The sequence below is a fragment of the Electrophorus electricus genome, chromosome 15 (assembly GCF_013358815.1).
Source record: "Electrophorus electricus isolate fEleEle1 chromosome 15, fEleEle1.pri, whole genome shotgun sequence".
NCBI lineage: Eukaryota > Metazoa > Chordata > Actinopteri > Gymnotiformes > Gymnotidae > Electrophorus > Electrophorus electricus.
In genome coordinates, this window is record NC_049549.1 from 19,046,203 (window position 1) to 19,073,216 (window position 27,014).

Sequence of the window (27,014 nt, forward strand, 5' to 3'; positions counted from 1 at the left end):
AGAAGTCATTCAGTGCATCTGGGAGGATGGCATCACTGTCACAGGAAGGTGATGTTTTCCTGTAGTTAGTAATGGCCTGAATGCTCTCCCACATGTGCCGTGTGTCACCAGTGTCTTTGAAGTGTTCATGGATCCTCTGTGCGTGTGCACGCTTTGCTTCCCTGATCGCACGTGACAGTTTGGTTCTTGTTTTCCTGAGAGCCTCTCTGTCACCTGTTCTGAAGGCTGAGTCATGGGTCCTCAGTAGCATGCGCACCTCAGCAGTCATCCATCTGGTTGGGGCGTGTGGTGATGGTCTTGGAGACAGTAACATCATCAATGCACTTGCTGATGTAGCCAGTCACTGATGCTGTATACTCTTCCAGGTTAACAGTGCCACTGTCAGTAGCAGCCTCCTTGAACGTGATCCAAGTCGTCTGCTCAAAACAGTCCTGAAGAGCAGAGATGTCTCCTGCTGGCCAGGTTCTCACCTGCTTCAGAAGCGGTTTCGAGCGTCTGACGATCGATCTATATGCAGGAATCAACATTACAGACATGTGATCAGAGTATCCGAGAGGGGGCGGGGCTCCGCCCGGTACGCACCGGAAATGTTTGTATAAACGAGATCCAGCGCGTTCGCTTCTCTCCTTGCAAAGTTCACATGTTGATGGAATTTAGGCAGTACTGACTTGAGATTTGCGTGGTTGAAGTCTCCGGCGATAATAAACAGTCCGTCTGAATGAACGTTCTGCAGTTGACTAATCGCTCCATACAGCTCCTGGAGAGCCTCTCGTGTGTTTGCGCTGGGTGGAATGTACAGCGTGATTATAAACACGGAGGTGAATTCCCGCGGTAAATAAAAAGCTCTGCATCTGACAATAGCAAACTCCACCAGCGGTGAGCAGTACTTAACAACAAGCACAGAGTTTTTACACCAGGACTCATTGATATAAATGCATACTCCTCCGCCAACGTGTTTTGTCGGAGAGCGCATTGTCTCAATCGGCACGGATTGAGACTAATCCATCCAGATGAATGGCGGCGTCTGGAATACTGTCGCTGAGCCACGTTTCAGTAAAGATTAAAACACAGCAGTCTGAACTCTCGCTGTAGTCTGCTGGAGTTTGATGCAGTCCAGTTTATTATCCAAGGAGCAGACATTTGAAAGGAATAGAGATGGTAGAGCTGGTCTGCTAGGATTAGCTTTTAGCCTATCACGGACCCCAGCTCGCTTCCCCCTTTTGCTTCCTTGCACAACGCTTGCGGTGTTTCCCCCTTCGGCATTCGGATTTAGGCGACGCCGTGGTCTGCAGGCCTGGTACGCATAGCAACCCGAGCTCACAGAGCGTCTGAAGCACGCCGTCGTCCAGGTAGGTTTGTGCATTATGTCTTTAAGTGTTGTAGGCTATGGCGGTGGTATACATGGAAGTTGATTGTTTCCATGTATGTGTGCTTTAAGTTGCGGGGAAAAAAGTAGTACAGACGACAGATAGTAGCACAATATCACCATTATCGGACCTGGAGTGGCCGCTGCGTGCTACCGCGCCGCCAACTCCACTTAAAGTTAGCAGTAGGTGTTGGTCTTCTGCCTCAACAGTTAGGCCTTCTTAGAATCTGATGTGTGTTAATTGCCTGAAGTGGCTGCAGAAACAGCTGCAGTCAGGTTTGGGCTCAGGCGCCAGATGCCCTGCAGATTTCCATTGGGCTGCCAAAACTATCTACTACCCTGTAACCAAGTTTTTCAGTTAACTTTGAACACAGACAGCAAAATGGGTCATATTCCGGCCTACTGTGGTTGGTAATACTCTGGAAAATGTTTCTTTGGCAAGTCTGCAAAACCATTAATGTGGGTTACTTACTTACGTTCCTACAAAAACTGATAAAAGCTGTCAGCCAAGCATCTTTTTAAATCTTCTTGTTTTTAGGTTTGGTTGTAAGGCAGTTCTGTTTTATGATGATTAACAATGAATGCTCAGACCCTCAGTCATTTGCTCATAAAGGCTTGTAGAACCAGTAGACTAGAAATTGCAAATACAAGTTTATGCTCATTATCCTGTCCCCTTTTTAGTCTCACAAAATCTCTCTCATTGTGCCTCTGTTTCTTCATGGCAGACTGAACTGAATGAAAATGAGACATGCACATCTCACCCTTTCTAAGCTGAAGTGCTCATGATGTTTAACAAAATGGCCTAGAAGTGAACTGGATCCAGTCATTGCTGTGTTTCCTGCTCTTTAGACCGGGGGAACAGTGAGGTGTCGAGATGAAGTAAGCCATCATCTCTCATCCATCACAGACACACTGCTGCCTTCCAGGCTGCCACATGTTGTCACAAAGCAAGTGTTCATATCCGCTTTACTTTCCCAGTACAAGACATATACAGAATGCCACCCCTCAGTGACATTGTATAAGGAGATTATCAATGAGTAATGAAGAAATAAACACTTAAGTCAGTCAAAATGGGGGCAATCAATGACATTTCTGCAGATTTGTGATAAGACCTGTCTATACTTTATGAATTCAATATGCCTTCATCCAGGACTTCTGCAGTAATGTTACAGGATTTCTCTATTAACTATCATAAAGGAAGCATATTCTATCAGCCATCTCTGTTCTAACCCTGACTGCTTGCAGCACTGCTCAGAAGGCTCTTCTCATTTGATGACACTTCTTTCAGTACTTTGTCCCTCAATCTCTGAAAGTCTTCAATCATTACTGGGCCCTGAAACTAAAACCTTCCTCTTTTTTCAGCATTAGTCTCTTCTGTCTTGTCACGGTACGGCCCCTCCCCCCTCAAGTCTGTGTGTGTGCGCGCACGCGCGTGTCTGTATTGCCACACCCTCTTGTGTCGTTCACCTGATCCCTGTTGTGTGTAATTGTCATGCTTGTATACAAGTCTCGTTTCGTATCGTCAAAGTTGTCGGTGTTTGATCCAAGTAGTCTGTGTTAAGACGTGTATGTTTCATGTGTCAATAAAACGTATGTTTGTTTGACGTGCCTCGTCCCTACATCCTGCTTAAGCCTCATCCGTCACACGTCTACTGCATAGTCATAGTCAAGGTTTTTCCTTCCTTTTAATCTGTCATGATCCAAGCAACCTTGGGTTCTAAGAAAGCTACTAAATAAATAAATAAATAGGTATGAAATTAGTGAATACATAAATAAAGAAATAAAACAAAGAAATACAAATGTTTTACTTTTTCCTCATGCTTTTTCTTTCATTTTTACACTGGGCATTGTCACCAAGCAGTTTCATAGAAATCTGTGTCTAAGAAACAAACTGCTGAGAACTGTGGGAAATGCTCTCTGAGATGGTAGATGCAACCTTGAGAGGAGCCTCAAATATTTGTCCTTCTCTGTGTGGCTCTGGGCAGGACAATTACAGATGAAATCAGAGTAATTCAGATCATACAAAGATCCACAAGGAAAGACCTGGAGCACTTTTAGATAATTGAATCTGAATATAGTGAATATCCAAACATGTTTCAGAATGAAAAGAAATGTAAGTACAGCAATTACAAGAAAGATTACTTGAATTGACTAACTTTGGAATAAGTCCAAAAATCCTCACAAATGCTTATGAAATATAAATCTCTGAGATGTAGATCTGTATGAGATGTAGGTCCATATGAGATGTAAACCCTTATGAGATGTGGATCTGTATGAGCTGTAGATCTGTAAGAGATGTAGATCCTTGTGAGATGTAGAGCTTTATGAAATGACCTCACTTAGTGCATTTTCTAGAAAGCTCTCATACATCGAATACATCAAATTCTTTACACAGCATTTCTCATATCACAATGCCCACAAACCTCGTAAGAAAGGTACTTTACCTGAGCTTCCCTGTCTCCTGTACAAAGGCCCTGAACTGGCTGTGAAGTATATGGAAAATGAAGTTGGAAGGACTCTGTGTCTCACCTCTGTTCATGCTTGAGAAAAACTTGCAATGCTTCCTTAGAGCAACTGTAGTCTTCATTATTTCAGTTACAATAAGTAGAATGATTGTGAGTTTAAAACCATAAGACCCCAAATCTATAATTGTTCCCTCATGGCTAACTGACATGACCCTTAAAGAAAAGATTTAAAGATAAAGATCTGCACTATTTCTATTTTATTAGTTTAGTGTCCTTTTCTGAGGGGAGATCTGCTGGAGCAATGAGTTATACTCAGCCTGTACCATTCTTAGGGAAGAAATCACTCATGTGCCCAAGTGGAGAAGAGGGTGATAAGAAAAGTTGTTCACCCCAGTGCATTAACATTGTAGACCACGTACAAGAGCTGACAGCTTTTAGGGCTCTGTGTGTGTGTGTGTGTATGGAAAATGTCATTCTGCATACATGACACTAGTGTTTGCTATGGAATAATGTTTGTTTTTATATATATATATATATATATATATATATATATATATATATATATATATAAATATAAAATATAATATTTGGAATCATGGAATATATTTATATTACTACAATATGTTGTTGCTGTGTAAACATCTCACTGAGCTATAAGGAATAATGCAAGAGAACACTGGCATGAAAATTCACCATGACTTGAGTTAGGCTTAAAGCACAGCTTCTCATGAGTCTGTGCTTTGAATGAGTCTGAGTAATAACCGAATTCAGTTTCGCTCAGTCAGATGTCTGGGCACTGAGAGGAATTCCATTTTATCCTGTCACCGAAAGTCTAAAAAATCTATTGATATTTTCAATAACTAAGGAAACAGGTATATTTGTGCTAAATACATGTAAAAGACTGAACCAGGGTAGTAATGCTAACAGTCAGCAAGGCCCCCTGGGAATGTGTGTTCTCTTAAAGAAAAAAGGATTACTGAGGCGAGACACTGTGAAGATATAACTGCTAATACTGGCCAAATATATTTACCACTTTGCAGGAGTTGACAGAGCCCATGTAAAGATTTATGAAGACTAGAATGGAAGACTTATTAAAATCTGCTATGCAGTTTCTGTATCTTTTTCCTGATGTGTAAAGCCCTCAAGCAAAACGGGTAATTAGTTCTTTAATTATATAAATCATTATTCATAAAACGTGTAGCAATTATATAAAACAACTTGAAAGACACCTGTACACCCAAAACTTTAGTGAATTACTCACAGGAACAATTGAATAAAAACCAAACATCTGAGCAAATCTAATTTTGCTGGCCCACCATTAACTGAACAGCATGTTACACTCAACTGTCAACGGAATAGCATCTGAGATGTGAAAATAACAAAAGGAAGCAAAGAATATGATTTATCTTTGTCTTACTGATGAGGAAAATACCTGCTATCTCGGAGGCTCTGCTGCTGCTTAGAGTGCTGAAATATTTGTCCACATCGTGTTTTGTAGCTGTTAGTTACAACCACAGCTAGCAATACACAGAAAAGAAGATTGCATCTCTAGTTTAAGTGCATTTCAGCAACAGAGAGGTAGTCACTCATAAAAAGACTCTAGTATTACCCTTGAGAAAATGTTTAATATTTACAACTTTTTTCCCTGCCAGGCTGTAATGTCCAAAGAACTGTTGTCATAATATTAAAATGTAACTGATCTTTCATACCTTAAAGATTACAAACACACCTGATGTGTTGCTCAGGTTTGTAAATCTTGAGCACTGAAGGTCAGTCTTTTCATTCTGGACAAGTCAGAAAAGGTTGTGTTTGAACTGAAGAACAATGTTCACTCTTCATAGGCAACATGGTGTTTATTACTGTCACTACAGACTACTTTGTGTGTAACTGTAGCTGGATTCCTAGCTACCTTCATAGACATGCTGAGACCATTGTGAAGACCGATGGAAGCATACATACCATGGTAGGTGTTGCTGTACCGTCAGTCTGAAAGTGTTTTAAGGTCAAGTATCCTTATCACCTTGTTCAAATGCAATACTGCTCCCAGACAGTAAAGTAGTCTGGCCCAGACACTAAAATGGTTTGGCCCAGATGGATGGATGGCCCTTGGGCAGTCCGCTCCCGCTTGCCAGATGAGTACCACATGTCAGTCAAAAGTGAAACATCAGCTTGGTAATGCATACAATAATGCAAAATATATAAAGATTTATGATATTATGATTTTATATATCATATATGATACAAGTTCACCCCACATGATTATTAAATAGGAACACAGATAGGAAGCCCATACCACTATTAAAGAGGAACTTTTTCGGTGGCTAGCTTCATGATAGCGTTGCTATTAATTGTTGCTAATCTTTAATGGTGCACTGCAAGCAGCTTAATCAAAACACAACAGAGTAGGAGTTTTGAATAAAAATGTAAAAACCCCTCATACATTTTTGCAATGAAAGTGACTAATTGTAAGATAAACAGGAAGGACTGGCCTCAAATTATACAAATCAACCTACCTACAAATCATGATCTCAGCATTTGGATTTAAATCCATAGTGCCTCGTATCATAGTGTCTCATATCACCCTGGCCACGTATCACACTGCCTCATATCACACTGCCTCATATCACTCTTTCTACAAATCACATTGCTGAAAGCTTTAGTTGAGTAAAACCACATGGAATAACTGCACCAAGGAAAAGGCAGCAGGTTGTCAAACAGACAAAAATACTTTTTAAAATAATTACTGTTACTAGTTTCTTTACTGAATATGCTTTAGTGAATACATTAATATGTCTTAGTCAGATAAAGACCAGAAAGGAATGGAATATGAAAGTTTAAGCCAAAGTCAAATTTATTTATATAATGCTTATATAACAACAGTAATTGTCACAAAGCAGCTTTATAAATGTCAGAGTCCAAGCCCCCAGTCAGCGAGTCAAGGGCGACAGTGTTGAGGAAAAACTACCTAGAGCACGAGAACGAAAACTTGAGAGGAACCAAGACTCAAAGGGGGGCCCATCTTACTCTGGGTGACATCAGTCACCACAATAGTAACAATAGAAACACTAAGGAGCAGAATAAATAGTGAAAGCGAGAAAAACAAATAATTATAATGAAATGAAAAATAAGCATTGAATGTCTATTTCAATTTTTTAGAAGTCCCAGTCTGGTTTCTACGGTGTGTGTGTGTCCTAAACCCATCTTCCATGAGAACTTCCATCAAGGGCAACAGAGGGTAGTTGGCTGGGATGAAGGTGTGGTGCGCTACAGCAGGGGACATCAGGGGGTGGTGGGAGTAATCAGGGCAGCTGAGATGGGTTGAGGCTCTGTAACATCATGACATCAGGGGTAGGTGTACCTACAGCAGAATGAGAGATTAGACTATTAGGCATGATGGACTCCGGCAGATGTAGCTATGGCAATACAGCTAAAAGGATAGAGCCAGAAGGAAACACAGGCTTGAGGGCACTCTGGAACATCAGCACTCTGCCACTCAAAGTCAACAAACTTGAGTGATAAAAGAGAGGTGACAGCATCATAACATCCCAGTTTACTATAACTCTCCATGCCCATGGACCCCCAGATCTGCACCTTTACCTTAAATGGGAAGTAGTTAATAAAATGCAGAAAGGTTTTCAGCCTAGCCTTACATATTGAGACTGTGTCTGAGTCTCATACATTTACAGGAAGGTTATTCCATAGTATGGGAGCTTTATAGGAAAAGGCTCTGCCCCTTGTGGTAGATTTTCTTATTCTTGGTACTAGTAAAGAGCCAGCACCTTTTGATCTAAGCAGACATGGTGGGTCTTATTGCACTAGCAGCTCTCTAAGGTACTGTGGGGCAAGATGGTATATTAGCAGATATGTCACAATATGGCCCCTCCTCCCAAATAATCTCCCTGTGTGTTTGTGTGTGTGTGTTCATTCGTTCCGTATGGCCATAACCTCCCTGTGTTTCACACCTGCTCCTTGTTGTGTGTTAGTGTGAGTATATAAGTATTTAAATTTGAATATTGTTGGTGTTTGACCTTGCCATAGCCTAGGTACGACGCTGTCTTTTGTGTGCATCAATATACATCGTTGTGTGTTACACGACTTGTCTGTGCATCCTGCCAGGCTTCCCTGCGTCACCATATGTTTGTGTGTGTGTGTAACATGCATCAAAATCCTGCCTCATTTCATAGCATGTACATCAACCCAGAGGCACAGGACAGTCACAGCGGATGTGAAATTCAGAATCAAAAGGTTAATGAATGGCTGAGCACTGCCACATTATTTATGGGTCAATATATCACAATGGCCTTCACACTTGCTTTCATTGTTGTGTCATCCATAATAATGAAGCCAGTGGCAGGGTTTAGTCTGGTTGTGTTTGCATCGCATATCTAGTCTTCTTTTCTAGGAAGTATGTAGAATAAGTGTAGCACCGTATGGGAGGTGCTCAATAAATAAAACTAAAAATAAAACTAAAAACACTCATAATTTGATTGAACATTTTTAATTTCTTCACTTTAATTTCTTCATACAAGCCTCCAGCTGAATAATTGTATTTCCTAGAATCCTCCGGCTCTCTCTCAATTCCCAAATATTAGTACTACCTGTTTCTTGATGAATCCTGATTTTTAATACTATGTATACACATCCTGTTATTATTTCAGTTAATATTTTCAAAGTCTCATTCCAGTGATTTCTAGCGTTACTGAGCCTGTTTGTATGATTTGTATCTTTTGGTCGTGTTTTGCCTTCACTGTTACTGACTTTTATTATTGTTCCTGGAGTTTTTCTTTCCCTTTTGGTTTGTAAGTGGATTAAACCTCTTACACCAAACTGTGAGCGACTCCACTTCTGTTTCCTGTCTATCCTGACACTGTACAACTGCTCTGAAGCTAAGCCTGTAACTGAAAGCTGCAGTTTCCTTCCTTGATTGGTGTTGGTTTGTCTCTTATTCAATGATGATAAGCAGCAGTCTTTCTCAGTGCTGTATGGAACCATAAAGATGTTTACGGTTCTAACATAATGTCCATCACAGAGTTTAGTGTCAATGCTGGTGGCAAGAAGACACACTGGTAGCCTGACAGTCAGCTCTGTAGAGACGCTGGTAACCTGACTGTCAGCTCTATTTCTTAACTCCAAAGTCTGTCTTTTAATACAAACTATGCATTATAATATTAACCCCATAACTATGATAGCATAAGTTACTTTCACATATGCTTTTGTACTAGTGTGTCAAACATCATCTCCAAAAGCGCTATAGAAGAGGCAGGAATGTGTGGAGGACTGCAATACTGCAGTGCAGTGTTATTGCAAATAGAATGTTCATTTCCTTCCACAGCAGTTTTAAAAACACTCTGTCAGATGCAAAATGTAAAACACTTCCACAGAATAGTGAATACCCGCAGCCTGACAGCCACGGCTGTCCCACACCCCCAGCCTGACAGCCACGGTTGTGCCACACCTCCAGCCTGACTGCAGCTCCCTTTATGGCTTAATATTTTCAGATTGTTTATCTGACATTTATATTTTTTATTTATATTAGTTTATATGACTCGTTTCAGTTTTGTACAACATGTGCATGATTGTAGACAAGCCTTCTTTCTTCTCCAGGTCAAACACAGAGTAAAACCTTCTGATAGGTCCCAGTAGAAAACTCACCTTCATTTGACCGCCACTGGCTTCTACACACTCTACAAAGTCTATCTGACTGGTCCAGATGCATTCTGGAGAAAGGGTTCCTCAGAGAAGAGTGCAAGGTGCAGGTGTGTGTTTGTTTGTGTGTGTGTGTGTGCGTGCGTGCGTGTTGGTTGCAGATGAGTATCTCTGTGTGTTTATCCCTCTCTGTGACCTGCACATAACTGCAGTAATAACTACAGAAATTGATGGATGGTTTGTTTGAGTCTACAAAATTTTAATCAAAACCTTCAGGTACCTATCACAAAAACAATAATCCTTATCTGCCTTCTATGACAGTTAACTTCATGACAATGTCAGCCTAAGAGCCCTCCATATACTGATAAAACATGATGTATGCTTTCCTCAAGGGTAGAATTTAGAACTCTAGATTAACTCTCTACCTTTAGAAATCTGACAGATTATGCCCCAGTGGAGTCCCAGTGAATCCTTTTTTTTCAAATCTGTCTTTGTGATCTTGACCCTGTTTGAACTTCATACCCAGCGGCAAGCCTGTATTCTCCTTTCCTCCTCAGAAGGTACTCATCAGCAACTCGTGTGTCTCTCTGAAATCACCTACCAATGTAGAACCTGCACTTTTTTTCTACAGCTGAGATCACTAGGGAATCTTGTTGCAGTGTAGAAATTCCCATGTCTCAGTTGGCTTGTACAACCCCAGGGGTCACATTTCTTTCCAGAAGCTGGAGTGAAACAAGATATAATTTAACAATGACACAATGCTACAGAAGATAGTTGGCCGAGAATGCTAGCATTTCCCAAATGAGTGTTGTCAAAACTCACAACCAGGAAAACCACATTCAAATTCAACACTAGTATGGAGAACGTCTCAGACCACACCACTTTAATGGGCTTCAGCTGCTGAAGGGCATGCTAAGTGTTGATGTCAGTGAAGCCTTATACACTGTAAGTAAACACAGATGACTACACACAGGTAAGTACACACAGGTAAATACACACAGATAAGTACACACAGGCACATTGGGCATCAGAACTTGACCATTATGGTGTTCAGACTTTTTCTGCATCATGCAGGTTGAAGGATCAGAATTTACCACATGTAACATGTGTGGATAGGCTTTGAGTGACTGGCTGTCATTGTGAGAGTTAGTGCACATCAACCTTTAGGTGTGTTATTTGGTTTGCATTGATGTTAAGGTTAAAGACACTGATCATTGTTTTCTAAAATTAATCTATTTAACTGGGATTATGGGAAACATAGATGAGATTAAGGGAAGTACTGTATACATGTTGTAAGACAACCCATGTAAAGCTTGATTTTTAAATAGATATTAAATAGACATTAACCTTTCATTTAATTGAAAATATCTCAAAAAGAAATGAAAAACACTGTAATAGTGTTTAATATAATAATTTTAATCATCATATAATCATGCACCTCTCCTGTAGAATCATGTGTGCAGGAGGAATTGGCACATACCAACCCCTCACAATCAATCTAAACTCAGTATCAATATCTAAACTCAGTTTATAAGTAAACCATTCCTAGGTGAATATATTTCAACATGTTTTTTTTGACTGGGATTAGCTCACACAAAACTTCCATGTCTTTTTTTCCCCAAACAGTAGTATTTCTGCTTTGAGCAATGTTTTTCTTTAAAACTTTGAAACTTTAAAAATATCAATAACACAATCAAAACTGCTGACAGTTTTGATTGTGTTATTGATATTTTTAAAGTTTCATACAATATTTCCATTCATGTAGCACACTTTATTTGTGTTCATAATCTGCATTAATTATTATGGAAAATTCAACTCTGGCTGTGTGCCTGTAAGAGGATAATGGATGTGGCACTTTGAGATGATGGTATACCGTGACATGTCTGCCTGACCTTCACTGTGTTGCTGGAACATAATGCCAGGATTGAGAGTCCCTGAAGAAAGCAACAACAATCTTTTTTTGTAGCTAGAAAGAAATGTAAATGGATTGTTATGTTTCTTTTTAGTTTTCTTTGTCTTTGGTGACGAATGAAAGGTGAAAACACACATGTTCAGACATTTAAAAGTTTGTTATTGCACCTTCAACATACAGGCTTTTCAAAACAAAGCCACACAGTTGTTTATTTCACACATTCCATCACTCAAGGTGTTCACTACAGCTGCTGAAATATTTCAACAATTCATTTGTGCAGATGCACAAATTCATTTGTCCAGAGAGATATGGGCCAAACTGAAATCAGATTCACACACCTGATTAAATTCAAGAAGTTTTCCAATTTTATTTAGAGCCCATGAGCCACACTTCTCAGATGCTGCCAAGACAGACAGGAGCCTGAATGCACTAATCTCCAGACTACGACATCTCTTGGCCTGAACTCCAGCCAAGTGTCTTACATATCTGGTCTGTGTCCAGAAACAAACAAACAAACAAAAAAACCTCTCACTGTTTGTGTCAAAAAGATTCAGTCCTTCATTAGTGACTAACAATTGTGAAGTCACATTTCAGCATGCTATGAAAATACAGGAGTTCACAGTTCTCATCTGCATTGGCTCACAACAACTATGATGACAAATTAGAAGCATAAAATGCAAAAACTGAAACAGCACTAAGATTACCACCACCTATTCAGCTCGGACGGAAAACTGTTAGCTGTATTATTTTAGACAGTGTTAGTGTTAGATTAGTGTTATTTTGGTTAGAATGGCCCTCCTTTGAAGTTTTGGCCCTCCTATTTAACAACAGCCTAAAAAAGGATGCTGATACCACATCATCAGATAACTAAAACCAAATATTTATCAAAATATTGTTTGGTTGAGCATGGTGATATATCTATTAAATTGGTTGGTGTTATGTTATAAGCTAATGTCAACACATTCCTAAAATTAAACTACGTGGGTGAGACAGAATATTGGTGTGAGGGTAGAAGGATAGTAATTCAAATTGCATTGTCTTAGAGGACTATGGTAATGGAAAAAACTTTGAATAGAATATATTTTTAAAAATTAGAGTATATTAGCTTTAATTCTAGCCAGGTTTATGTTATGAACCAGCTGTGTAAATGTGGATTAGCTTTTATGCCAGCAGGTGCTGAGCTTTGTCATCAGCAAATTGTTTCCCATCATGCATTGTTTCCCATCATGCATTTTTTGTGCATTTGGTGGAGAGCAGTGCCTAGCTCTGATTATTGTATCAGCATGACACCACTGCAAGTCATACAAAACATTTAACCGGTGTGAAACGTGCTGAATATGACTGTAAAGAACTGTGTTGGGTTGTGTAGGATTGTGTATGGCTGTGAGGGGCTGTGAGGGACCGGGTAGGATTGTGTAGGGTTCTGTAGGACTGTGTAGAGCTGTGTATGACTGTAGGGCTGTGCATGACTGTGTACGGCTATGTAGAGTGGTGTAGGGCTGTGTAGAGTTGTGTAGGACACTGAAGGGTTTTTAGGGCTGAGTAGGGCTGTGATCACTAATGGTCCTTCTGCTTATGCCTTGCATATCTCAAACAAGCCTAAAACCTTATCATGACAAAGGTAACAATGATAATTAAGCTCTCATTTAGAATACCCACATTTCCCTCATTTAGAATAAATCCACACTGAAAAATAGGTTTACCATACAGTGCTTATGTAAATAAGTTATTCATTTTTTTCTCTGAAATAAAATAACTTATTTAAGTGGAACATTCAATTTTAAATAAAGACTGAACAGAAAGTAACTAACTTCTGTTGTAATTGATTACTGAAATGTTTAAAAATCAATTTATGAGCCTCTCTGGCTTCTCCATTCCTCTCTTGCCTTAATTGGAAGCTGAGATTTTTAGATATTTTTTAATATACCATCCTGTAACGTTCCATTTAGATTAAACTGAACCATTTATGTTTAACCTGGAAAAAATGAAACCATCCCATCTGAATTTAATGAGATTGTCACTCAGGGTCATCTGCTGAGGAGCAGTAGAGGTGAGGAGGAGAAACAGAGCGAGTGATTGGGTGTGATGTTCCTGCTGAGGAAGGTTTATTGTCATGCGTGATAACCCTGCCACAGTGGCCAGCACAGGGTGAGCAAGGGATGCTCCCAGCTGAACTCTGCAGGCCTGTGTTGTCTGGCTGTATGTTGATCACCAACACTCACTGGGCTAATCTGCTTCCTCTGCTCAGTTCAGTACTCACAGGCTGTGAGGACACACACACACACACACACACACACACACACACACACAGAGAGACAGAGAGACAGACAGCAACTAATCCTCAATGCCAGACTCAGATCATCATTACACCTCTTGAGAGGGAATTTATTCAGACATATATTTAGTTTCTTCAAAAAAATATGTTGAAGCCTTTTTATTTTTTCTGGATTTAAAAATTTTTAAATATGGCATGTATTTTAAGTAGGTGTTAAGTAGATCACAAATTATTGGGTCAGACCAAACATTGAATAATTATTCTTAACATGGGCTTAGTTGTTTACAGAGTAAAATAGTATTTAATTAGTAATCAGTAATTCAGTAATCATTATATTCAATTAATGTGTGATTTGGCTGACCATACTGGAGTAAGAGAGTCAGTCGTGTTTGTTTCATTAATCGCTGTGTAGGATCCATTTACCTGCATAAATGTCACATGTTCGATTCATAGAGGATGTTTGTTTGATTAAGACGTGATGTACCATTTAAAGTCCCATGTTTTCATTTAGGATTACTCATTTCAGGATTTGAGTTCCCTCATTTATTTTTAATGCAGGCTGGTACTGAGTATATTTGCAGTAGTATTATGTGTTTGAGAATAAAGTAAATGTGTTTTGTCAGTGTGTGTGTGTATATGTCTTAGTAATATATACTTAGGATCAGGTATCCCTCTCATGCTCCCTGACAAATTGTTCTGTCAACAGTGGTGTGTGGAGTCCATGCTCTACTGACCCCTCCAGACAGGCGGTCCTGCCATGCAGGAGGTGGTGTGGCCTCCTCCGCCTGCTTCCCAGGTGATGGGGAAGGGGTGAGCGTGGAGTGGTGAAAGGGAGATGTGCATGCATCCTGACATCCTGGCATCCCGACATCCTGTCAGTGTTTTGTCTCTGCTCCTCTGCCTGAGACTGTGTTCGTATACACTATACCACACTATACCACTATACTACTACTCCAACCCAGTGGTTGGTATAGTGTAGAGTAGACCTGGGCACATCCGGCCCTCTAACTATCTCTGATGGCCTGCGTGAGATTGTTGGAAAATTTGAAGTCAAAAGTAAATGTGTAACTATGACACCTATTACACTGTGATAGGTGCACGAAATCAAGGACTTTGACGAAATACAACTACACTACTTTTATTTTGAAGGCAACTGTTTTGTTTTTGTTTTTTAAATTGGCATTTTTTACACGCAATGTAAATTTTTTACAAAGCTCCACTCATCCAGGGATACAGCCGTCAGGACCAGCTTTGTAATATCACACAAAATTGCAAGAAACAGTAAGCCATTCTCTGATGGGGAGTTTTCAAAAAATGTTTGGTGGACTCTGCAGCGCTAATTTGTCCTGAGAAAAAAGAAGCGTTTTCAAATGTGCCCCTCTCCAGGCAAATCGTAACGAGATGGGTCGAAGACATCGTGGGGAATTTGGTGCTTCAGCTGCAAAACAAAGCGGATAATTTTAACTTTTTTTCCTTGGCTCTGGACGAAAGCTGTGATGTCCGCATTACATTCTCAGTGATGAAGTTCAACAAATCCAGATACAGATCCTCTCTCAGTGATGATCACTTGTGTGCTGTCCTTCGCATATCCACCTCAGATATTCAACCTGACTTCAATGCACTTGTTCAAGCCCAAAACAGGCTAGATTTCTTTCATTGAACATTTTTGTATAAAGTTAATGTGATGCTGGTCTTTGGAAAAACTAGTTTTTTGTGTGTAAAGTTGTGATGCTAGTTTTTTTAAATGCTGCAGAAGATTCTCATTTTCAAAAAATGTTTGTTAAATTGTGCTATAATTCTGTGCTCCACATTTTCATGTTATTGTAATGTTTAATTTACTGTTTTTTTATGAAGGGATAGTATATATACAGTATATAGGTATTGGGTAGAACTGAGTTAAGTATATTAGTCTGGCCCTCTAAAACCATTTCAATTTCTCATGTGGCCCCATGGGAAAATTAATTGCCCACCCCTGCTGTAGAGGGTAACTGCTGCAGTGAGTGAGAACATCCCTGTCTGCATAAGTGCTCTATGGTATACTAATAAGAGCCTCTATGTACTCTATGGTATACTAATAAGAGCCTCTATGTACTCTGTGGTGTACTAATAAGAGCCTCTATGTACTCTGTGGTGTACTAATAAGAGCCTCTATGTACTCTATGGTAACACTACATTTGCCTGTGTAACATGACTGATGTGTGTAACTTCAGAGTCCATTCTGTGATAACTGAGCCCTTGCAATGGAAAACCATATATCAGCCATTTCCCCTTTTGTATAATAAATTATTTGTACAACTTTACATTAAAACTACACTTAAATGTTAAATATGCTTTATTTAGACATCTCTTACTTTATTCATGTGGCCATTTAAAAATAAAACTTGCAATACTTTATATTCTTTTTATTTTGTAGAATGCAGAAAAACAGTAAATGGACATGTGAGGATTTTTGTTGCAAGTTCTCAGTAATTAGATATCAGTACTCTTCCTGCCCAACAGTGGAGACTGGAAGAGGAGCATGTTTGTGTGTTTGTATGTTTGTTTGTGTGTGTCTGTGTGTATATATGTGTATGTTGCCACATGTACTTTCTAAAGGGATACCACAATAGACATAAATTTAACCAAAGTAAACGGAAGTGGAGACTTCACATTAGATGGTGTTAAATCTAGTGTAAGTGTAACAGATTATGAAGCTTGTAGCATAAGTGCACTTTCGCAAAAAAGTAAAAATTTGTCTGCTACACTGCACAGGTTAATCAAGTTAATGGAAGGCTTGGATGTTATGTGCACCCAGGCAGAAAATAAATCTCAAAATGATGCCTGCCCAGAGATTATTTAAAAATAAATAAATAAACAAATAAAATGCCCTATCAATTCTGCTGTGAGGCCGTCAGTAAACACTTTGCACCGATATTTATTTTTTCTGCAGTGCATATTGCATGTTGGAATTATATTACAATGATTTGCCCTGAAATGTTTATACTGAGTGCAGAGCCAGTCACAAAAATGATAGGTGTTCACCTGGGCATGCTGGCTATAAAGAACCACAACATTTCTAATAACATGTATAATATCATAGTAGCATACAAGAGCACAGGCTTGACTTAGGACTTGTGGTGTGAAGTGTGTAACAGACTTTTTTATAAAGACCAGAATCTGTCTAGACCAAACTCAGATTTGTGTGTAACTCCTACATTATATTCACACTGGTCTGTTGAAAGGGGGCAAGACCCTAGAAATACAGGCTGATTTATGGAGATTGTTCCTGTCCAGTGTAAGAAAGTTTTGTAGGAACTGCACATCTACCACCAAAACAGCATCTACCCAAGCTGAAGAGCTTCTGATCTGGTGGCCAGTAATTCTGCCACAAAATATAAGTGGTGCATGTTTCTGACCTGATATCAGTGTGTCTGCTTTGATCCTCTGGTTCGACTCTCTCGCAGCTCAAATCATTATATCATAATATGGGATGCTGACATATTGTCTACTACAGGAAAATCTGACACAGTGTCTAAGTTATCTGTTCTCAGAGGGAGTGCAGGGAACTGCTTTGGTCTTTTGGAAGCCTGGCTTAAAGGCAATGATCATCCTGACTGTCCTATAAGATGTAAACTCAAAATGAGAGACCTTGTGTCACTGGAGAAGCAGACACCTAACACACAATCAAAGACATAGCATTTATTTTCTTAGCCTTTCTTTTGTGTAATTTTAAGTCCTATTGGAATCAGAATTAGAATCAAGATTTATTGGCCAAATACGTTCACACATACAATACATTTGTCTTTGATTATTCATTAGCTCATAATACACAACAGAACATAGACAAATTCTAAATCTTACACACACACACACACACACACACACAGTTATGTAGACATGCAGACATCCTTATGAAAACCTTCACACATACTTCACCCTAACATTGCCGGCCAGAGGAGTATGGGCCCCCCTTTGAGTCTTGGTTCCTCTCAAGGTTTCGTCCTCATGCTCTAGGGAGATTGCCTTGCCCCTCTCACCCTTGGCTTGCTCACTGGAGGCTTGGACTTGGACATTTGTAAAGCTTTGTTACAACATCTGTTGTAAAAATCGCTATATAAATATATTTTGATTTTGATGACATGCTTTCAGGTATATAACAAGAACATCAAATATATTCACTCTCTAAAAGAATATATAGATTAATAAATATAGACAGTATGATTGAGGAAATAATATTACTTATTCATAATATCAGGACATGATTGAAAAAGGTCAAGGTGAAGGTTATTTATATAATGATTTTTAAAGCAAATATTGTCCCAAAGCAGCTTTACAAATGTATGGGTCCATATCACTAATGAGCAAGCCGAGGGTGATAAAGGCAAGGGAAAACTCCCTAGATGGAATTTAGAGAAAAACCTTGGGAGGACCAAGACTCCAATGAACCAGGGAATACATCATCCATTGGGTGGTCCATCTAGTACCAGTCTATATTTTATTATGACATTTTAGTGCTGAGGGCCAGAGAGTGGCCAGAGTCCTGAGGGTGACCACAGTTCTTAGGGTGACTACAGTCCTGAGGGCTTGAGGGTGAACACAGTCCTGAGGGTGACCACAGTGCTGAGGGTGATCACAGTTCTGAGGCCCCGAGGGCAACCTCCAGGCTTGGTGTGACTGCATGGAAATTGTTTCAGTTCTATTTGGAGGTATGGTCCTATCAGGTGATATATAGAGGATCCACATCCAAACTATGTAGACTCTCCTCTGGTGTTCCACAGGGCTCAGTATTAGGCCCCCTTCTCTTCCCTTTGTATAATCATTCTCTTGGTGATGTAATATCTTCTCATGGTTTCTCCTACCACTGCTATGCCGATGACATTTATTTCTTTTCCACCCTCTGACACGCAGGTCTCAAGATGCATCTTAGCATGCTTGACTGACATTGTGTCATGGATGACAGCCCACCACTTGAAGCTCAATCCCAGTAAAACTGAGCTTCTGTACATCCCAGGTACTCCCAACCCTCACCATGAACTCCCCGGTATCACCATCTGAAGCTGCCTCTAGCCTGGGCATGCCAGTTGTCATTCTCAACTCATGTTTCAAATCGGGTCTTACAAATTTCTCCTTTGTAACATACGAAGGATTCGGCCCTTTCTCTTGCAGGAAACTACCCAGGTACTTGTGCAGTCTCTTGTGAGCTCAAACTAGACTACTGCAACTTGCTACTTACTGGTCTTCCTCTAAGAGCCATCAAACTTATACAACTTGTCCAGAATGCAGCAGCATGACTGGTCTTCAATTTTCTGAAGTTCACACATGTTACTTCACTGCTGGGCTCCCTTCACTGGCTTCCAGTAGCTGCACACATCAGATTTTAAACCTTGATGCTTGCCTACAAAGCCAAAAATGGACCAGCCCCTTCATACATGAGGGCAATGGTCAAAGCCCGAGCCATACTTCGAACCTCAAGTATGGCTCGGCTTGAAATACCATGCTTCAGGTCTCATGGAAGACAAACATCGAGACTGTCCTGTCCTGGCTTCAAGATGATGGAACGAACTCCAACTTGCTGTCTGGACAGCAGAGTCCCTTGCAGTCTTCAAACACAGACCAAAGACCATCTATTCGTGGAATATTTAAATGACAATCGAACCAGCTCCTATACTGACTGACTAAACTAGTACTTATTGTAGGGTATTATTTATTACTGTAGGGTATTGTTTATTTATTATTGTTGTCTAACAAACTCTAGCACTTTAGTTTATTACACTTATCATTGTTTAAGATAGACCATGTGTATTTTGTACTTCTAGGCATCAGCACTGATCCCTGTATTTCTACAGTATTCTAAACCATTGGTATATTAGACTCTAACCTGCTGTACTGGCTAGGATGTATTCTATAAGTAAATGACAAAGCACTTTTGTAAGTCGCTCTGGATAAGAGCGTCTGCTAAATGCCGTAAATGTAAATGTTATATTCAATAAGGCTATTTTTCTATGCCACTTTAAATACCTCTAATTTAGTATTTCACTATTTATGTTTTATGATGCCTGTGCCTTTGTCATATATTATGGCTACATCAACACCGCAACCATTAGGCTTTCTGTAGTTTAGTAGTTCTGACTTTCATAAAAGTAAAAAGGACAATAATAAAATTACTCGGTGTATCACCTTCTAAAACAAGTTTATAAAGTGCTTTACATGTGCCACACCTCCAGCCTTTGACTCCTCCCACTCTGCAGCGTTTGGTGTTAAATAACCATACTAGCATTCAGTCAGTGCCTCGTCTTTGTCCCTCAGTTTCAAGTTGTTTTCCATGTTACTTCTGTAAGCTACTGCATTATTTTTCCTTGACGTCTTAGCTCTGTTTGTCAATGGTCCATCTTAAGTCTGTTCAGCAACACTGCCCTGTGTGTGCTAAGTCACACCGCCCTGTGCGTGTTCAATCACACTGCCCTTTGCAGTAAATTTGCAGTAAAATATTACATTTACATTTTACAACTTACAAAAGTGCTTTGTCATTTCCTCATAGATACATCCTGGCCAGTACAGCAGGTTAGAGTCCAACATACCAATGTTCTGGAATACTGTAGATTACGGGGAGCACTGCTGAAAAACAAAGCATAATAAAAACAAAGAGAGAACATTTTGAATGTTTTTTTAATGTTTGAAATGAATGCAGTATTAAATCAGAGTGTTTTGATTTATTTTTGGAAGGCACTAAAGTTGTCAATTGATTTCAGGCATCCAGGAAGATAATTCCAAAGCTCAATCGCATAATAACTAAAGTATAGTAAATAAAAGTATAATAACTAAAAGTCTATTGACTAAAAGCATAATAACTACAAGCACAGCCTTTCAGAGGTGAGGCTTAAACAATATTTGGACGTTACGCTTCTCTGGCCTTTTATCTAAAGAGATGTGGAGAGATGTGGATGGTTGAGCAGCTGCCTGTATGGAGTGTGAGGTTGAGCTACTGTCACGGAACGCTCTCCTCCCACGAGTCACATGGTTTGGCCCGCTGTGTTGCAGTGGGAGTCTCTTGTTTGTGTATCTTGTTTGTAACCACGCCTGCACACACCTGCACCAGGTTAAGTCTCATTATGTCTATGTATTTAAACCCAGCCTGGTGTGTGCAGTATTGTCGGTCATTGTCCATGTTTGCCTTTGTTCAAATTTGTGTTGTTTATGTGTTGTTCACAACATTAATGTTAAACGTGTTTATGTTCGTTTTCACCATGTTCATGTTTATCGGTTATGTTATATGTGAGTGCCATTGTCTTCCGTCTTTTCCAATAAATGTTTGTCTATGTTGACAGAGTCTGTGCGTCCTGCTCCTCACCCTGAGGCACTCGGGCTGTTAGATACTGGAAATGTGATCCTGGACTTTTCTAACCTACAGTGGTTATGTATTCAACTCTGCAGCTAATTGACAGTCACTATTGTCTGGGACAAATGGGTTATACAGTTGGCACAGCCCTGCAGGTTTTTCCATTCAGTAATTGGGTCAGTGACTGAGATCATCTGCCTTCATTTGCTGGAGCAGCGTTTGGCTTTATGTTAGTTTTGGTGTTTGGATTTAATCTCTCATATCTTATTTCTGAGAATATTTCTTTCTTGATTGTACACTGTCCTGCCTCATCTTCTGTGTGGCTTTAGTAAAGATTGTCTTACAAATGCAGTAAAGTTTCCATATATTTACCTAAGCCCTAATACATAATACAATTCATAGATCTGCTTATTTAGCTGTTAAATTCATTGTGTAAGAACTGATGTTTCTCAGTAGAGCAATATGTAATAAATAGCATCTTATAAACTGATCAAAAATATTATTCTGATCCTGGAGGAGTTTTGGTACATTCTGGCAAGAAAAAAACCCCCACTGAAAGCTGAACAGTGGCAAATGGTAATGTGGCATAATTTTCAAGTCTCCATTACTTGGATAAGAGGCCTACCGAGGGAATTAATAGATTTTTTTGATAATGTTGAAACTTAGTTTAGACAAGGCTCTGTCCTAGCTCATCATAACCTCATCTGTTATACCTACTGATAGAGATGGCCTTGATGCAAACATTTATTTCATTATTGTTTTACTTGCTCTGTTGCTAAGAAACAGTCTGTGTAGTTGTTTCAAGACACCGCTGGGCTCTTTTTCTTTTTTCAAGGTCAGTCCCAAAGCAGAGGACCTATCTTCCTGGGTGCTTATATGGTGTTTTTTCCAAGATACAAATACAGGTATATATACTTATGTTTACAATAATTCCTTTCATGCATTTATATATTTAATTTTATTTAACATAGTCTATGATGATACTTAACAGTTATAACAATATTAATTCATTAATTAATTCTACTGTACTGGTGTCACTTGGTAAACTTCAATCAATAAGAAGGCCATTTTAGAGGGCTTTATTCCATGTGGTAATGTGCAGGCTACCTTCTCTAGAGAAATGTTGAAGCAAGGGAGAGGTCACAGCTCATGGTCCAGAGGCTACAGATAAAACAAGGCAGAGGTCAGAGGTCATGGTCCAGATGGTACAGATAAAACAAGGCAGAGGTCAGAGGTCATGGTCCAGAGGGTACAGATACAGCAAGGCAGAGGTGAGAGGTCATGGTCCGGAGGGTACAGGTGAAGCAAGGTAGAGATCAGAGGTCTTGGTTCAGCCGTTACAGATGAAGCAAGGCAGATGTCCGAGGTCATGATCCAGCTGGTACAGATGAAGCAAGGCAGAGGTCAGAGGTCTTGGTCCACAGGGTACAGATTTAGATGACAGTGTTTGGAAGAAGACAGGACTGGATTGCTTGAGTTTCAACAGAGCATCAACGTTGAATAATCAGTTCCTCTAGCATTCTGGAAGTGGTGCACTACTGCCTACATGATGATAAAAGCAGATTGGCTGGGGCCCAGATTCCCAAAAATATAGCAGTATTGAGGACACCTATACTATTGGTGAGTGTGTTCAGACTAAGGTTTGCCCTGCTCTTTTAGAACATGTAATACATATTCTGTATTACTGCTGAGTAATACTTGAGCTTAATACTTAGGTTGTCATGTCCGTCTTTGGGTAAATGCTGTACAATGCTTGTTACACAGAAAAATGCTCACTTGTACATTTACATTTTTTAAAACACATATTTAAATTTTCAAAATGAAATAGGCCAAATTTCTTTATCTCAGCACTACAAATATAAAAATATGATTCCAGGAAGGTAATGTCAGTGTAGTGAAGTAAAAGCTGTAGAGGCTGTAAAAACTGCAGTGCAGTGCACAAGGTTTCCAGAGAAGCATGACTGGACAGAAGGTCTCTCATCAACTGTGCAAGCAAAGTGCTTCTCAGAGTTCTCAGAGGTGGAAACAGTTTATAATATAATATAATATAAACTGGTTCTAGCTCATAGAAAGGCTGAAACAATTTGCTTGCACAGCTGATGGACTTTTATCTGAAACGTCTTGTTTCTTTCTTTTTTTCTTGCATTTCTTCATCTTTCTGGGCATGCTCGGTAATCTGAGGCTTGTGTGTATGAGGCAGAAGGCGGGGGCTTAGGTTTTCTCCTCTCAACCCCCAACTCTTCCTGTCTCTCCAGTGTTTCATCTGCTTATATTGTTATTATTTATAAAAGCATTCGGCTGGCATACGTTATGTAAGGTTTATACATTTTTGCTTGTTGCTCCCAGCTCAGATACAGTTTGGGTGCAGCTGGAAACCTGGGTTCTGCTGCAGTGAACGAAAGAGAGATTATAAGGCTGTCAGGAGAGAGAGAGAGAGATTATAAAACTGTCAGGATGGGGATTCCAGCTCCCTGACTCATGGACTGCGTTTGCACAAAAAAGTGGTGGGGGCATTCACCCTTCCTGATTACTAAATCAGGTGGGATCTGTCAGGGGTGATCTACCAGAGATTACTGAGACACAGGCCATTGGAGACTCCATGACCATGCATCTAATGAGCTGTTCTGACTGAGGAAGAGGAGTGAGAGAGAAGCAGAATAAAGGGAACACCCACTACCACTCACTTTAACACTATTTCACCTTCCAGACAGGAACGTTACATCACGTAGCCACATGGTGCCACAAATTCACTTTTTTGATAGAGAGAAAAACATATTTGCTGTGTTTCAACTTCATAATTCACTATCTTAAATAATTGTATTTTTTAGTATAGCTTCAATTTGTCACAATCCCGCTAATCAAATTATAAGATCATGACTTGTTAAACTTTTTTTTTTGTTTATCCCTGCAGTATTTTGTCTTTTACAAGTACAGTTCTGGGTAAATAATATAATAATTAAGGAATAGAACACAGGGACACAAAGGAAGTGTTATGGTGAATTACATCACACCTATGATTTGGTCGCAATAGATCACAGCTATGATGTCATTCGCAATAAGACATGACCTCGAGTGTTCTGTTACTTTTATACAACAGTCCTACAAATGTTGCTATGCAACATTAATAACTGTCTGCCTGCACATACAAGAGGTATATGGTATAGCACTACCAAGTAACGGCAGTTTCAATTAAAAGGCAAAATAAGCGACAAAGAAAGAAAAATAAATTAATACATTTTAACAGATGGAACTAAGTTATTTATTAGGGTTATTTTGTAATTTGTATTTGTATAGAGATTACTCTACACTAAATGTTCATTGTCCTGTTAGAATAAAAGGATGCTCTGTAGGACATGTGGTGGCATCAAACAGCCTTCCACGCTTTGTTATGGCCTCGTGTTCATTGTTCTGCCATCACAGCAGTCTACCTAAACATTACAACAGTCTACCTAAACATTTACATTGTCCTGCCTTTGATGAAGCAGGTATGAATGACCTCCAAGTAGTTGTGTCTAAGCCAACTAGCTGTATTCTCTCTCGCTCTCTCGCTCTCTCTCGCTGTCTCTCGCCGTCTTGTTCTGTGTCTCTCCTCGCTGACTCTGATGCCATGCTGTCGATGGCCTGTGGAGTAGGCTCCAGGCCTGCTTGATTGCACTTTTGATTTCCCATCCACTTGTGGAGTCCCACTGGGGTGCATATTTGTGTGGAGGCTTCAGATAGTGCTTCCAGACCGAGACAATCCCTGGAACACAGGCCTCTGTCACAACAGTCGTACCTGGTGTTGAGACACCTTTTTTTTTCTGGCCTCATTTCTTCTGTAAAATGTGCAAAAATACAAAATCTTCTTGCAGTACTCCTCTGTCTTTCTCTGCTTCACAAATGTAGTTCAAACACCTAATGCATTTTTTGTTTTTTACTTCATCATTTATGCATTTATTTATTTTGATGTGTAGCACTTCATAGGCCTGACTTGTAACTCACTCACTCACACTTAAGAATAAAAATAAATACTTTATTCATCCTGAAGGAAATTATTGTGTCACAATGGCACCATCCAGCACTGAACAAACATGTTTCAAGTTTAGCTGTCGATTCTGCAGAATGGGGACCTGTTACCTCTCAGCTTGCCATGTTGTAAGGGCTTGCAGGGAAACATAAAGTGAAGCAAGGAGATGGATGCAACTGCAGAGGGATTTAATAACAAGACAGGACACAAACACAAACAATAACCAGGGCGAGACACAACATAAGAAACTAAGCTTACAAAGCAAACATGGGCTAAGACATGGAACAGCATGATAACCCAACGAACCAAACATGAACCAAAATAACTGGTTACACACTAGGGTAACCAAACACAGGGCTCAAATACTATGACTAATTAGGCCAATGATACAGGTGAACATAATTGCAGGTGGAAATACAAACAAGGGGGCAGAACAGAACAAGACAAGGAACACAAGGAAGCATGTGGAAACATAACCAGGAAGAAAACCAAATGGAATGAGTTGCCGTGGGAAAAGTGACACCAGGGAGGGGCAGTTGTGACAGATGTAAGAATGCCAGTTCATATGAATAACCTTGTTTGTCTTTGTTTAAAAAAAATGACATTTTGTGCAGTTGTCATATTGGAGATAACAAATCTAAATGCAGGAATCATTTAGCAAATCCACTTATCCACTTTTAAAAACTGACCCATAGTTTCTAAGGAGTCCTTCATATAACATTTGATGTATAAAGTACAGAAATTCTACATTTAATTACATTTACATTTATGGCATTTAGCAGACGCTCTTATCCAGCGCGACTTACAAAAGTGCTTTATTATGTTAACATAATAAACAATACCCTACAGTAAGTACTAATTTAGTCAGTCAGTATAGGAGCAGGGTTGGTTTCACATGCTCACATGTACTTCTTACCCCCTCCCTTGGACTTGAAAGAGAAGTGTTAGGTTTTGGCTAGGTGTGGCCAAAGAGAAGATCTCTAAAGATCAAAGATCTTTAGTCTGCAGATATCACAGAAGAGGGACATGAAACACCTGCTATGTCAAAGCCCTCTTTCACTTCCCACACTGGGGAAACAGAGATGTATTGCTGGTTTCCTTTTCTATTTACAGTGTTTAGCAGACCCTCTTATCATATATCAGTATGACAGTGTATGTGCTCACTGGTTTTCAAACCTATAACCTTGTGCACCTTGTCCTACCTGCCCTACCTCACCAGTCTACAGGAGCATGCACACAATGCACTGCCAATATCTCTCTCTGTTAGGTTTTGTCCTGAGTTCTGTCTGTTGATCTGAACTGATCTGAACTTTTCTCAGTTCAGTACATTTCTCAGTACGTTCCTGACTCAGTTTCTGATATCTCAGTCCACTCTATAGTTCTGGCATTGCTCTTCTTTAATTAAAAAGTAGTGATTGAGTGTATTTCATTGATTGCCTTGAAGAACAAGATGAACTCTACAGGCGACCCTGTGAGGGATATTAAGACACAGATACCCTTGATAAGATGAGGTCATGGTGGGATTAATATCCTCTTCTGATTAATATCTCAGGCTGTAAGCACTGATCAATCATTACATTTCTTTAATATTTTTGTATCTGTGTTTAAATAGATACTGAATATGACTGCATTCAGTGAACTCATCTTATTGTGTGTTTGATTGGAGTGACTAAAAATAAATGGCATTTCCCCATTAATGAGCGTAATCTTTGTTATGGGTTTATCTAACATGAAAAAAGTCCATTACAGCACATAACAGTAATGAAAATACTGAAAAGATAGTTACAGGAGATTGTGGCGTGGAGCTCTGTTATGACCAGTGCTGTGTGAATTGGCAGAACCTCCATCTGAAAGGAGCTGAAGCCATTCAAATGGATTCAGTGCACTTTAAATAACGCAGGAATAAGGTCATTAGGGAGTTAATGCAGTAAAGCAGACAGCTCTCATTATTCATTAGTGCTTATTACTCAGTTACAAACCTGATCTCTTTATCACCAAACATAGCCAGAATAATGCAGTAAAAAATGTT

The 27,014-nt window shown here is 39.6% G+C and overlaps 1 protein-coding gene across 2 annotated transcripts in view; it reads left to right on the plus strand.

The window, feature by feature from the left end:
* The first annotated feature begins 699 nt into the window (after window positions 1–699).
* The window catches only part of zgc:172282 (leucine-rich repeat and fibronectin type III domain-containing protein 1-like protein), a 146,252-nt gene continuing 119,937 nt past the window's right edge, over window positions 700–27,014 (plus strand). Inside the window, exons 1-2 of one of the 2 annotated variants that reach the window (XM_035534147.1) lie at window positions 700–1,349; window positions 2,092–2,245. The gene's annotated coding sequence lies outside the window, so the exon portion shown is untranslated. Of the gene's footprint in view, window positions 1,350–2,091; window positions 2,246–18,616; window positions 18,655–21,814; window positions 21,885–27,014 lie in introns of those variants that run through there. The other variant, XM_035534146.1, reaches the window with a different exon arrangement.